At 47.4% G+C, this 15233-nt stretch overlaps 1 non-coding gene across 1 annotated transcript; it reads left to right on the plus strand.

Moving 5' to 3' along the window:
* Window positions 1–257: 257 nt before the first annotated feature.
* On the plus strand, window positions 258–391 carry LOC141423724 (small nucleolar RNA SNORA18). Its single transcript, XR_012448544.1, has one exon. It is a non-coding gene; the product is annotated as a small nucleolar RNA SNORA18 (small nucleolar RNA).
* The last annotated feature ends 14842 nt before the right edge of the window (window positions 392–15233 follow it).

Raw genomic sequence — 15233 nt, forward strand, 5'->3', positions numbered from 1 at the left:
AATGCCCATACTAACAGACTCCCTTCTTTCTCCCTCCTTTTTTCCCCATCAGGGGCCCCAACCTAGGGAATGTGCCACCCACACTGAGGGAGGGCTCCCCCTTAGTTAATGCTCTCTGGAAACACCCTCAGTCACACCCAACAGGGTGCTTTACAAATCCCCTAGTACTTCTCAATCCAGACAAGTTGACAATCGAGATTAACCATCACAAATGCTTTACTCACATGAACAGAAGAAAGAGCAAGACCAGTATGAGTATTTAGGTCTATCCCGATGGGGCTTCTGTACTATAGCCACACATCGTTGGAAACGCCTCATACAGTAATTGCGTGATTTTGCTTTACTCACAGGGCCATTTCTTAGGTCTGTGGGAAGTAACTACAAGATAGTGACAAAGTTTGAAAAAAAAAAGACCAGTATGGGTCATTGGCTAATGAGTGCCCCCCATAGCTAATGCAGGGCAACTAACTATGCACACCCCTCTTGTGACAAGAAGACCCCCCCTCAATAGCTCCACAGGCTGGAGACCCAGCCTTTAACACATGAACCTTTGGGGAATACTTCAGATCCAGACTACAGCAAATGTCCTCACAACATAGCAGGGAACTATCCCCAAACAAGTGATTTGAGAAAGAAGGAAGCTATAGCACCTGTTCATGACTGAATCTTGCTTTCTGCCATATTCTATTCACTAGAATGAGCCACTAAATCCACACAAGGTGAGGAGAATTAGGCTCACCCTCTTGAAGGGGGCATCAGAGAATTTGTGGACACAGTTTAAAGCCATTCTGCCCTTTCTATTCCAGATATTGTCCTGGAAGTGGCCTTTAATCAGTGCTCAGTGACCCAGAAACCTACTTTCCTTAGCAAACAGCCTTTGCCCTTAGGTAAATTCTTCATCCTCCCTTGAGGATGAAAATGGCTGCAGTCCAGTGTTGCCGTTTTATGTTGTTCTGATTGCTTATTTAACAATTTGCCCTTTCCACTCTATCCAAACCACATAAGAGCAGAAATACGCTAGTGGACATGGAGGGGCAGGGCCCCCAGGAGCTGGGTTTCCACATCTCTCCATCTGTCCCCCAGTGTGGACACGTGTGAGACAAGCTCAGATGGTGCCCAAGCATAGCAGGAAGTAACTTTGAATCCTGAAGGGGCAATGCTTTTGTTTTTTCTGTATTTGTTCCTTCTGCCTTTTTTTCAGTACTGGGATTGAATCTAGGGACTCATGTTTGCTTGCTAACTGCTCCAAAACCATACACATTTAAACCATACCTCTAGTCCCCTCACTTTTTAGTTTGTTTTTCACTTTTGTGTGGGTCAGCCTCTGACCATGATTCTATTACCTCTGCCTCTCAATTAGCTAGAATTATAGGCATGTGCCACCATACCCAGTTTGTTTTTGAGGCAAGGTATCACTAATTTATGCCAGGGCTGACCTTGAACCCTGATTCTCCTGTCCCTGCCTCCTGAGGGATTTTCTTTTTCCCTTCTTCCAATTGTAGCAAGAATAATGTCTCAGTTGGGAGTTAGCCCTTCTTGAATACTTTGGGCATTACTTCTGTAATCTTTCTTTTCAGATAGAGAAGGGGGATGTTGGAGAGAGAGAGAAAAAACTAGACTCCAAATCTCTCCACATTATCTAGGAAAATGTAATAGCATTTTTCTCTCTCACTTGTATCTACTTTGCAGTTACCTTCTGTTTCGGGAAGTTGACTCTAAGGGGTTTTTGTACTTAAAATAATGATGAAAATTTTGCTATTACAATAGATTTCTTGAACTAAAAATAGGGAGAAAATTTAGAGGAACATACCAGTGAGTAAGAGTAATGGTGACTGGTGCATGGCACAAGCTGTGGCAGTGATATGTGAATGACTGGAATCCAGTGAACTTGAGGAGGGACCAGCCTGGCCTCAAGCCAGAATCTCCAGGCCCTTAACCTGGCACCAACACTCACAGTTTGCCCTGTGACCACTAGAGGGAGCCGATGCACACGTTCTTCAGGCGATGGGGCAGTGCCCTTCGTCCTGCAAGGATCTCCTACCTTCTCCACAGAGACTGGGACTCCAAGACCCAAAGTCACAAAACTTGTGAACGCTGAATCGAGCATTGAGACCTCAGCAGTCAGCCTCCAGAGCTCAGGCTATTTGTTCCAGGTTAAAACTCATGGTCTCCAAATGCAATACTTTTTTTAAAAATTTTAGTTTCAGTGCTGATTATTCTTTCATTGGGTGCTAAGCATAATTACATTTGCCATCCATTTTCCCAACCAGCATACCAAGTTATTAACTTTGGTCCCTAAAGTAGGGAATAAAGTAGCAATAAAAGTTTACCCATTAAAAATAGTCAGTGGTGGAGTATGTTCTGGCATATACAAGCACCTGGGTTCCATCCCCAGTACCCAAAATAAAATTTAAATAAATAAAAAAATGTACATCTATATGGCACAGCTAAATTTGCAGTTCAGATAAGCAAACAATTAAATTTTTTTTATTCGTATGTGCATACAATGTTTGGGTCATTTCTCCCCCCTTCCCCCCGCCCCCTCCCAAACCCCCTTGCTCCCTCTCTCTCCCCGCCACCCCCTCGCTACCCGGCAGAAACTATTTTGCCCTTACCTCTAATTTTGTTGGAGAGTATAAGCAATAATAGGAAGGAACAAGGGTTTTTGCTGGTTGAGATAAGGATAGCTATACAGGGCATTGACTCACATTGATTTCCTGTGCGTGGGTGTTACCTTCTAGGTTAATTCTTTTTGATCTCACCTTTTCTCTAGTACCTGTTCCCCTTTTCCTATTGGCCTCAGTTGCTTTAAGGTATCTGCTTTAGTTTCTCTGCGTTAAGGGCAACAAATGCTAGCTAGTTTTTTAGGTGTCTTACCTATCCTCACCCCTCCCTTGTGTGCTCTCGCTTTTATCATGTGCTCAAAGTCCAATCCCCTTGTTGTGTTTGCCCTTGATCTAATGTCCACATATGAGGGAGAACATACGATTACAATTAAATTTTAGTGTACCAAAAGCAAATACTTAGTGTTAGTGAATATTGTGTGGAATATACTTAAACTGAAAAGGTTTCATTTCATCATTTATCTGAAATTCAAATATAACTGGGCTTCCTACATTTTATCTAGCAACCTTGCTCTAAAGGTGTGTACATTTGAAGCTCCTACCGTGTGGTATCCTCTACCACACAGAAGGGAATATTTATTATGTATATGCTAGTTTTTGGTTTTGGTTTGGTTTTCGTTCTCTGTTTTGCAGTGCTGAGGAACAAACCCAGGACCTGATGCATACCAGGCAAGCACTCTACCACTGAGCTACAGCTCAGGCAGGTCCAGAGCAGTAAATAACTCGCGGCACACTCAGGCTACTGTTCAAATAGCACTGTTATTTGAGCCATGGGGTCAGGCAGATCCCCTGGTACTAAAAGTAACTGTGATTGGTACGGATGCCCTACAGAGTTTCCTGTGAGCCCTGATAAGGAAGTCACAGAGAAGACTGCTAGAGTTCTGGGCCAGGCCAGGCCATCTTTGGTACAGAGCTGCATAGTTAGAAAAACAGCTCCTGACATACTATAGGGCCCTGGCAGAGAAGGGACAGCTGACCCCAGGACATTAAGTGGTCATGAGTATGAGTAGAGTTGCCCATCATGAACTGGGCTCTGTCATTATGAGGTCAGCAGGACCAAGAGCAACTCGTCACCAGACACACATGGTACATCACTCTAGCCTGGGTTCAAGAGACCCAAGGAGCATAAGTAAGCTGCATGAACAGGTGGTCCAGATGCCCACATCGTCTATGAGTGTGGCACCAACACTTCTCCTTCCATTCACACCTATGGCCACCAGAGGTGTTTGCCATGACCAACTGATGGAGCAGGAAGCAACTCGAGCTTTGTTCATGAATGGGTCAGCTCAGTATATTGATGTGACCCCAAAAAGGAGGTCATTTCATTGTAGCCCTGTGTAGTCACTTTCTGTTACTATAACAAACACCTGAGATAATCAACCTAGAAACAGAAAAGGCTTAGTTGGCTCATGGTTTTAGTTTCAGTCCATGATCAGTTGGCCCTGTTGCTTTGGGCCTGTTGCGACACACAGCAGTGGGAGTGTATGGTGGAACAAAACTGCTCATCTCATGGCCAGGAAGCAAAAGAAGAGACAGAAACTGGGGTTGCACATTCCCTTCAAGAGCATGTCCCCAATGATAAGGACCTCACACTAGACTCCACCTCCACCATCATGAGCTGGGGACCAAGACTTTATTTAACACATGGACCTTTGGGACACACTTACCCAGACTGTGAAAGCACCACCTAGAGGTGACCCTGAAGATAGCAATGAGAGGAAGACCTCCCCCTGAGCAAAGTCCACCACGCACACTTGGTTATCCACTTTGAAAAAAGAGAGTAATAGTCAAAGGGGAGACTATTTACAGACTCCTGGGCTAAGCAAATGGTTTGATTGCTTAGTCAGGGACATGGAAGAAAACATGATTTGAAGACTGGAAACACCAAGGCTCACCTAGTAATGGTCACTGAATGTCTGACCTATGGTCAACAGAAGCCAACACTGATCTCTATGGGACCATTTGCTCAGGAGACCAGCCAGGCACGTGGCAGCAAGTCAACTGCAATTAGATCTCAGGCATATATCATTCCTGCACTTGCCTTTCCTGGTGGCTCAGCCTCCAGACAAAAGGTCTAATTCACAAAAATGAGTTCCCACACACCACCACCTGGGACCAGTAGACCTACTTTTAGCAAAGAGATCATGGCACCACTGCCACAATGGTCATGGGACCCATTGGTTTTGCCATTCAGAAGGTGTCATCCTGCTGGAGTTATGGAAAGGCTCTTGAAGGTAAAGGTGAGGTACTAGCGTGGTGACTGTACCCAAGGATGGGTACTGTCTATTGCTGTGTCACTAATTATTCCAAAATTTCATCTTAGGGTTTCTTGGAGTCAGAAATTCGGCAGCATTGGATCTAGGTAATTCTGAATCCGAATCTTGACGAGAGCTGGTGTTTCATTGGAAGGCTCAACTGTACATCCACTTCTACCTTACCTCATGTGGCTGTCAGCAGCCCTCAGCCCTCATTGGCTGCTGGGCAGAGGCCTCAGTTTCTCACCACAGGGGACCTCCATAGGGATGGGTTGTCCTACTGAGTGAGTTTTCCACTGAGAAAATCACCCGAAACAACAAGATCCAAAGATAAAAGCCTAACCTCAGAGATAACTTCTGCTATTTTATACTGATCCCAGAGGCCAACTCTGGTACAGTGTGGGAGAAGACAACATAAAGGTATGAGTACTAGGAGGTAGGAAATTGGAGGCCAACTTGAAGGCTGGCTACTGTGGGCCTTAGCCTTTAGGATGCATGATACGTCTTAAGCTATAGGCCATTTTATGACACTGGGTACTGGATCCATGGGGAGCACAGTTTGGAAATCAAGTAGCAGCATCCCCCAATCATAATCACCACCCCTCCCAGTAACACATGGGGGAGTTTGTACTTTTTTTTTTTCTTTTGCAGTACTGGGGTTTGACCTCAAGGCCTACACCTTGAGCCATTCCACCATCCCTTTTTTGTGAAGGGTTTTTTTCAAGAAAGGGTCTTGTGAATTGTTTGCCCAGGCCTGGCTTCAAACCGTGATCCTCCTGATCTCTGTCTCCTAAGTAGCTGGGATTACAGGCATGAGCCACCAGCATCCAGTGGAGTTTGTACTTTCCATCCAAAAATGTTAGGCTCTGCGAGTGTAAAAGTCTTGGTTCTCAAAGAGGGGATGCTTTCTCTAGGAGGCACAATAAGGATCTCACTAAACTGAAAGCTACAGCTTCATTGGACTTCTTCCAGCTTTTCTTGCCAATGGACCAGCAGTAAAGAAAATTGTTAGCAAGACTGCAGGGGTGATTAGCCCTGATCACCATTGGAGATTGGGGGGGAGGCAGCTGGGGAAGAGGAAGAAAGGGGCTGAAGCTCAGGCCACCACGGGGCCTGATCCGTAATCCATGACCAGTTTTAACTTTAAGGGACAAATAACTCTCCAGTGTTTATAACAACCACAGCTTAACACAAGCCACGTGGACCAACGGAGGTGCTGAGGACTAAATTGGGAGGGAGGAGGGAGTTAGGAGTGTCAGGTGTCCTCACAAATGACTGCAGCATCAGGACTGATTTGACTTGTAAGTTTCCCATGATTGTGACTGTCTTTGTCCACTCAAGCTGTCCTTACAAAAGCCACAGATCCAGTGACTTAAAGAACAAACATTTATTTTCTCACATCCCTTCCTTGGCTGGAAGTCCAGATCAAAATGGAGGCAGAGCAGGTTTTCTGCGAGGCGTCCCTCCTGGGCTTGCAGCTGGCCCCCCCCCCCCCACTGCCTCTTCTCTTGATCGTCCTTCTGCACATGTGCACACTCGTGTCTTTCTGTGTGTCTTCATCTCCCGTCCTCACAAGTACACAGTCAGATTGGATTAGGGCCTCATGTGAACTTGGCCATCTCTTTACCAGCCCTGTCTCCAAATTCAGTCACATTCTGAGTTACTGGAGGTTTACCAATAAAAACATAGCCTTTCAAATAAACGACAAGAATTGCTAAGGTAAGTATGTCTCAAATATTGCATGGGATATACTTATACTAAAAGAATTTTTTTAACATGAACTTTTGAAGGCCACAATTCAGTCTATGATAATGACCTAACGACCAAGCAGAACTGTGGAGTAGCTGTGCCTGGCTAGAGTGGACTGTGTCGGAAGTGGACTAGTAGACACGCGTTGTCCTGTCCGGATCCCCTTCGAACTCAGGGCCTGTCAGTGTGAGCACCTAACAGCTCACAGCCTTCTCTTCTCTAGAGCATGAGCCCTTTCACCCCCAGGGACAGCCCACAGCGAATGACCAACTCACAGGACAGTGGCAAAGGCCGTTCCCTCACCTCAAGGTGCATCAGCTCTGTGGTGGGCTTTACATTCCAGAACACCGCCAAGACTGCTTTACCCAAGACCACATCTGTGCTGTTCCTTCCCAGGCCCTACCCTGCCTCTGTACCCTCTTCTTCCTGAAGAGCACCCCCTCAATAAGTCACAAGGGCCCGCCTCCCAGGTGCCACCTCTGGGGCATATGATATCACCAGGATGTGAGCAGACAGGTCCAGAGAAGAAAACCAGACTGCCCTACTGACACAGAAGGAATGGCTCAGACATTTGTAATCTAACAAATTCAACTCATTGATTATGAGTTTGCCTATCAATGTCACACATTAACCAGGGTAGAAGCACTGTCATGGTTTTCCAGTACAGTCAGCAGAGATGGCAGTTGGTCTGTATCTAAAACTGAAACAGGGCCCCCACAGGGCCTGGCCCATGCAACTATGCAGCACATGTGGGCAGCTGTCACAGTTGCCCCATTGACCAGGTATGCTTTTAAATACATCCTGAGCTCCTACTGTATACAGGCTTCCCCTGGGTACTGAGGACAATGGGTGAATCTTTCTCGTGGTGTTCACAGTGCAGAGCAGAGACAGTTACAGAAGAAGGCCATCCAAGCTGCAGGAGAGCTGGACAGAAAGTACCTCGTGGCTGTAAGAGGGCATGACTTCCTCTGGGTGAGATGTCTGGGAAGGCTTCCTGGAAGAGGTGACAGCTAAGCTAGACAATGGGATGTCAAGGGTAGGAGTGCATTCCAGATTGGAAAAACAGCCCTTGTAAAACAGAGAAAAACAACTAACCAGGTTCACGCAGGAGGAATCCCTGTGGTCAATATAGGAAATTAAATAGAGGTCAAGGATGGAAGGGCTGGACCATGGGAGCTTGAACACTAGGCTATGAGCGGGGCTTTTCCTTGAGAGCCATAGGAAGCTGGAGATAGGCTTCTTTTTTTTTTTTTTTAGATGGCGTTGGCCCACCCACCAGAAAGGTAAAATTCAAAAGAGTGAGACAACACTAAATGCTCGTGGGGGAGGAACAACCAAAGCTCAAATGCTGCACGTGAAATGTAAAACCACTGTGCAAAGAGTTCTGGAAGTTTCTTACAAGACCAATCATAAGCCTACCCTAGCACCAGCAATTCCACCCTAAGGAAGATGAAAACATGCATTTCAAAAAGGCTGCACAGACCTGTTCATGGGAAGTGTATCTGTAACAACTTCAAACAAGAAACAGCCCAGAGTCCATCAACAGGAACAAAAATGAATGGGTACGTTGTGGCAAGGTCACACAATGGAACACTGTGCCTCCGTGAGAAGGAATGAGCTGCCACAAGGTGCAACCCCACAAATGGCCAGCCAAGGGATCATGCTGACCAGAAGAAGCCAAGTGCACACAGGACAGCACAGAGCATGAAATGTACCCAGCATATGAAGTCCTGGGCAAAATCAATCTGCTGTTTTATCTCTGGAATTTTAGCCTTTCCAGTGGCTTGGTTAATGCCACCAGCTCGCTGTGGCTCTCAAGAAAAAAATTAGAAGCCACCCCTACAGTAGGAACTCAAGGGGACTGGCTAAGAAGGGCACAGGAAAACATTCTGGGGCAATGGGGAAGTTCTGTTTTGTTTTTTTGGGTTTTTTGGTGGGACTAGTGTTTGAACTCAGGGCTTCGTGCTTGCAAAGCAGGCTCTCTACTGCTTGAGCCACACCTCCAGTCCATTTTGCTCTGGTTATTTTGGAGATGGAGTCTCACAAAGTATTTGCCCAGGCTGGCCTTGAACCAAAATCCATCCAATTACAGCCTCTTAAGTAACTAAGATTACACGCGGGAGCTGCTGGTACCCGGCAAAATTTTGAACCTTGATAGGGGTTTAGGTTACACAGGTGGATGCATTTGTCAAAACTTTGCAATGGACACTTCCGATCTGTGCTTTGCGTATTAAAATATTTTCTTTACAGCTCTTAACTACCCAGGCATCCTGTGGTCCTGCTGTGGGTGTCATCCATGATGTCAAGACAGTGGAGCTGGGAGCATTGCAGCCCAGATGCTGGGTACTCCCCAGGGTCTCTTTAATGGCTCCAGAAAGTTTTCTGTCTAAAGGTCATTGCCACCTCTGGCAAGCACCATTGCCAAGATCATCAAAAGTGATGTCCCTAATGCTTTATGCATTTCTGCTTTTTTTCCATCTCTGAGTTGTCCCTTGATGACTGATGATCAGGACTATGGCAGAAGTCACCTTCTGGTATATACCTGCGTGGTTGGTTTCACCGTAAGCCTTAAACTCTCCCAGCCACTAGTTGCTTTAGGGTCATCACCAACCTCTTTAGGAGACAGATCCAGGGCACCCATCTTGGAGAAGAGGCAGGTGTAGCACTGACTTTTGACACATGACTGATTTCCTTGGGATCAAATGTGGACATCGTGGCAGAGGTGACTGCAGTTAGATGAACCCGGATGTTGGACCTTCAATGAAAGTTTCACCTTGCCTCACTCTAAGCCCAAAGCCAGACTGTAAACAAATATTGGACTCTGAGCAATGAATGGGAGCTGAAGTATTAAGGAGAAGAGAATAGACTTCTGCAACTTCCTTTAAAATGCACCAAACCAGTAAGATAAATGGATAGGTGGTAAAAAAGCAAGCACAGTAAGAGGTTCACAGAGAATTGAGGCAGTGGATATGGTGTTCTCTGGAAAACAGACTTTCTCTCTTTTAAAATTTTCCATAATAGCCAGGCACCAGTGGCTCACGCCTGTAATCCTAGCTACTCAGGAGGCAGAGATCAGGAGGATAGTGATTCCAAGCCAGCCCTGAGCAAATAGTTCTTGAGACCCTATCTCGAGAAAAACAAACACAAAAAAGGATTGGCAGAGTGACTCAAGTGGTAAGAGCTCCTGCCTAGCAAGTGTGAGGCCCTGAGTTCAAACCCTCGTACTGCCAAAAAAATTTTTTTTATCTATAATAAAGTACTGGGGGAAGGCAAGATGGCACTGGCAGTGTTGAGAAATAAATTTGACCAAGTAGGTAGGAGTCAGGGAGGCCAGTGAAGAAGGGATGAGGAGGCCTAAGGGGAGGCCTGGAGAGAAGGGATGGCCAGAGACACCATTTATGGGGAGACTCTGAGGGCCAGAGATGGAGGTGAGGAATGACCAGAAGTCAGGCCCAGGGTAAACAGAATGGCCTCTTTCAGAAGCAGCAGAGCTGAAGTGCAGAGGTCACGTGAGAGGGGAGGGAGGGACGGTCCTAGAAGAAAGCCATGAAGGAGCCGCTGTGAGGTCAACACCCCTCAGCAGTGTCCTTGCTCACTCACACCAAGGGGCTGTGCTCCTCATTACTTCCTGGAAACCTGGTAGCCAGGTGAGTAAATGTTAGCACAGAAACCCAACCCCATGGAGGTGACCACAAGGGAGAAGCCCCATGGTCCCCTGTGGCCCTCACTGCTTCTCCCTAGGAAGTCAGGACAAGCAAAGAGCAAGACATTCATGGTCCCAGTGCAAGAGGTAGGAGAAGTTCCTTGGCTTGGATCCAGAACTCCACTGGTGGACACAGCTGTCCCCATGGCAAGAGGTTTCTAGTCTGGCTTTCCATGCTTGGGACACACTCAGAGCATTGCTTATTCAGCCTGGATAGCTGGTCTTCTAGAACATACACTGCTTACCATGCCATAGATGGGAGTGAGAAAGAAATTCCCTTCCTATCGTCTCTCAATCCTTCTAACAATCGCACAGAGAAAGGTTGCGTACACATCCCAGCACCTCTCCAAGCCTTTGCTAACCTCCCATTTATTTATTTAAATGGACTGGAATTTGAACTCAGGGCTTTGCACTTGCAAAGCAGGAGCTCTACCACTTGAACCACACCCCCAGTCCATTTTGCTGTAGTTATTTTGGAGATGGGGTCTCATGAGCTATTTGCCTGGCTTGGCCTCAAACCATGATCTTCCTGATCTCTTAGCTCCCCAAGTAACTAGGATTATAGGCGTCAGCCATGGGCTCCTGGCTAATCTTCCCCTTTAAAGGGAAAGAGCAGGGCTGGGGTATAGCTCAGGGGCAACAGGCTGTCTAGCACACGGGAGGCCCTGGTTCAACCCCTGGCACCACTAAAAATAGAAAGACAGCAGCAGCGCCTGCCAGCCGGGGCTCACCACACACTTCTGTTGCTCCCCCTGAGACTTGGAAAAGGTATCTCACCTTGAACTCACCCAGCAGCTCACCCAAACCTCATCTGAGCCTGCACCGTGTCCACATCCAGGCACTGGTGTGAGATAAACCAGTCAATGCCACAATAGGGTGTCAAACTGCCTGGCACAGCAAGCTTGATCCTCGCCATGATTACCGTCATCATGGTCCCCTGCCCTTTCTATTTACGGAAATGAGTGTTTTTTTGTTTGGGGTAGTGAGACATGACTTCCTGTTAGAAGCAGAAAATAAAGCTTTCTTAAGTATTTGAACATGATTTTAGTTACCTACACACCTGCTGAATAAATCATAGCCCTGAGAGGTGTAGAGATGTCAAAATGTAAGGCAAGGTGACAGGCAGGTGAGGGCGGTGCGCACAGCAGGTGTTCAGAAGACACCAGCCTGAAGAAAAGCACAAGTTTTGGAGTCAGACCAACCTGAGTTTAAATCCTGGCTTCTTGTCCCCCTGTATGACCTTGAGCAAGTCACTCACACCTCCTCTTCAGGTAACCCCTTTCCTTTCATGCATAATTAGCCCCCAAAATTGTGTGCAAAGCCAAATGTATGAGAGTTGAACAGGGAGACTCATGTGGAATGCATGTGTGCGTGCGTGCATGTGTGTGTTCGCTGTTCGGAGCACCCAGTTCCCAGGAGGCTGGAACCTCACACACCCCAAACCTCGTGGTGGCCTGATGAAGCCCCAGGCTGCAGTGTAGATGCCTCACTGTGCTCTGAGCTGATCGTGGGAACTCCCTGCTCTCCTGACCTGGAGAGACTGGGGGGTGGGAGCTGCCAAGAGAGTCTGTCTCCACGATGGTGAGATGAGGCTAAACCTCAGAGCACCCCAAACTGAGGCTCCAATCTGAGGGACTCAGGTGCCCCCAGGTCCTGGTCCATACACCCCCATCTCCCAGGGAGCCCTGTTTCCCAGGTCCCCCGCATACATAGCTACACCCTGTTTCTAAGGATAGGCAGCCATACCTAAGGGAGAGCTCTCACAACCCTGGACTTTTTAGACCACCAAGTTTGTCCTTTATCTAGTCACAGCCACACAATAGCAATATTAGCAAATACCCCAGCAGTGACAGAAATACTCATGTCAAGGCCAGGCATCGTGACTCATGTCTGTAATCCCAGACACTTGGGAGGCAGAGATTGGGAGGATCACTGTTCGAAGTCAACCTGGGTAGAAAGTTCTCGAGACTCCATCTCAACTAATAGAAAAGCTGGACATAGTGGTGTTCATCGTAATCCCAGATACACAGGAAGCTTAAGTAGGAGGATCGAGGCCCAGGCTGGACCAGATAAAAACTTGAGACCCTGTTTGAAAATAACTAAAGCAAAAAGGCTGGGGATGTGACTCAAGTAGTAGAGGCCTGCCTATCAAGCACAAGGCCCTGAGTTCAAATCCCAGTACTATGGAAGGAAGGGAGGGAGGGAGGGTGGAGGAGAGAGAGAAAAAGAAAGAAAGAAAGAAAGAAAGAAAGAAAGAAAGAAAGAAAGAAAGAAAGAAAGAAAGAAAGAAAGAAAGAAAGAAAGAAAGAAAGAAAGAAAGAAAGAAAGAAAGAAAGAAAGAAAGAAAGAAAGAAAGAAAGAAAAGAAAGAAAAGAAAGAAAAGAAAGGAAAGAAAGAAGGAAGGAAGGAAGGAAGGAAGGAAAGAAAGAAAGAAAGAGAAGGAAGGAAGAAAAAGACTCATGTCAACAGTCCCTTTCAGGTCCAGCCCCGGCTTGAGGTCAGTGCTTTGTGAGCCCCATCCCCACTCTGCTCCATGGTGTGGTTGAATGAGTTGCTTCAGTGCTCGGGGAGAGACCTGGGCTGTTCCCATGTGGGATAATCTCAATGTCCACCCTGAGTCAAAATCAGGCACAAATCAGTGTGGAGAACTGGAACCCAGAGCCCTTCTGCCAGGTTCAGGCTGTAGCACAGAAAGGTAAGACATGTGCCCAAAGCCACACAGAAGAGGCAGATCACCTGTTGGTGCATCCTGGGGCTAAGACCTGTGCTCTCTATGGAGTCCCACAGCTCTGTCCTGGGTGTCCAAAGAGGCAGCCAGGAGACACGGGGAGAGGGAGGAGACAGAGACAGAGAGAAAGAAATACAAGAAGAGACAGGAGAGAAACAGGACCAGAACAGACAGAAAGGAAGGGAAAGAAGGACAGAGGAGAAGGGGACGGAAGGTAAGAGACAGAGACATGGGGAGACCAGTGACAAGCGGGGCCAGAGCTAGACCAGCAGGTCCTGGAGGCCTGATTTGAGGGGTCAGAACAGATGGTTCCCACCCAAGGGAGGTTCTGCGTCAGTCTGGGACATTCTGGGGCATGCTGAGGACCCCAGCCCTGTTAGCACTCAGTCCCCATGCTCAGCCCATCTCCCCTCCAGCCCCAGGAACATCCCCCAACCACCTTTCCTGCCACCACCCTCACTTTTCACAGGCTCAGGCAAACTGCCAGGCCTCCTGCCTCTCTTCACCCCTGCAAGGCCTCCACCTGGAATGCCCTCTCCTTCTCACCCTCTATATCCACCTCTCATTCATTACCATCCCTGAGCCCAGGTCATTGTTACCTCTCCTATGAAACCTTCTCTGCTAGCCTCCTCCCCCTGAATCTGGCATCACACCCTCTGCAGGTGCCGACCTCCCCATCCCCCACCTGTGTACTGGCCTCTTCATTACCACTTGACACACTTGCCCACAGGATCCCATACTCTCAGGTTGGTGTCGCTGGTCTGGCCCTGATAACAATCTCTGTGTCAGCCTCTATGCTAACATGTCACACTCTTGGCTGGGGCTTGCTGCAGGGACACAGGTGTCACTCTGTCTGGGGTCCCACGCTTATAGCACGTAGCCTCTAAACTAGCTGCCTCCCACCCCTGGTCCCATGCTGAGTGTGTGGATGGAGATCACAGCATTGAGCTGCTGCCTGGGGCGGCCTATGTTTGTCAAGTTCACTTAACACCTGCACAGACTTGACTGTGAGCCCCACAAGGGCAGGGACCTGGTCCTTGTCTCCACGCAGAGCTAACACAGAGCCTGGGTCAGTTTGCCCTGAATGCAATCTATTCCTCTCCCACAAAAGAGCCACTATGACCTAGAAGTTCCAGAACCCATTTCTCTACTTCTGCCCCAGCCATTCCCGACTGACATAACTGCACTTTTGTGGCTGCTATCCGCAATATCACACCCGTGTTTCCCTGAAATCCGGACTGGGTGGGGACTGCCAGTCAGGCACTGGGAACGAACTGGGGCTTCCTCTACTCCCTTGACCTCCACCCCACCTCTGTTTACTCATTTCTAGCAGTCTATTGTGGTTGTTTGCTGATCAAAAAAAAAAAAAAAATGTGTTCAATGTTAAATTTTTTTTTACATTTTTCCATTTTATTTTTTAAATAGTTTTATTTATTTATTTATTTATTTTATCCATTTATTCACATGTGCATACACTGTTTGGGTCATTTCTCCACCTTGCCCCCTCCCCCACCTTCTCCCTCCCAGATTTTTTTAATTCTTAAAAACACTAAGATGATGGTAAAAGTCGCCTGGGATCACATGGGCAGAAAAAAAGGCAAGCAGCTGTTCCCTAGTGGGTTCATTTCCTTCCAGAAGTTTCTCTAGATTTGAATTTTAATAAATAACTAAAACATGGGGAGAGTTGCTTCCTTTCGATTGCTTTAATTGGTGTCTCCATAGTGTTTTGTGACGGCTGCCTCTCCGCCCAGGAATTGCTTAATAGACCGGCTCCCTGTTGCGGGACAGCACAGGTGGCCCCACTTTGGGGCTGTTAGGTAGGGCTGCAGGGATGTCCTGTTAGGTATCTTTTCTCAAACCACCGGCCTCCCATCCCTTGGTAGACGAGAATTGTTCCAGGCTCTGAGCCTCCTGGGAACAACTCATCCTAGCTGCATGGTGGCAGAGCCCCCTCTGCCATACTCAAAGGTCTTCTTCGTCAGCCTTGCTGGTGGCCAACACCCTTGTTCTATAGCTGGGGATGCCGAGGCCTTAGATAAGAACCAGCTTGTCCCAAATCAACCCAAAGGCCTTAATCCCAGCTCTCAGGAGGCTGAGGCAGAAGGATGGTGAGCTTGAGGCTAGCCTGGACTACACGATGAGACCCTGTCTCACGAAGAACACAAAAATGCCTT

The sequence above is a fragment of the Castor canadensis genome, chromosome 5 (genome assembly GCF_047511655.1).
Source record: "Castor canadensis chromosome 5, mCasCan1.hap1v2, whole genome shotgun sequence".
NCBI classification, from domain to species: Eukaryota; Metazoa; Chordata; class Mammalia; order Rodentia; family Castoridae; genus Castor; species Castor canadensis.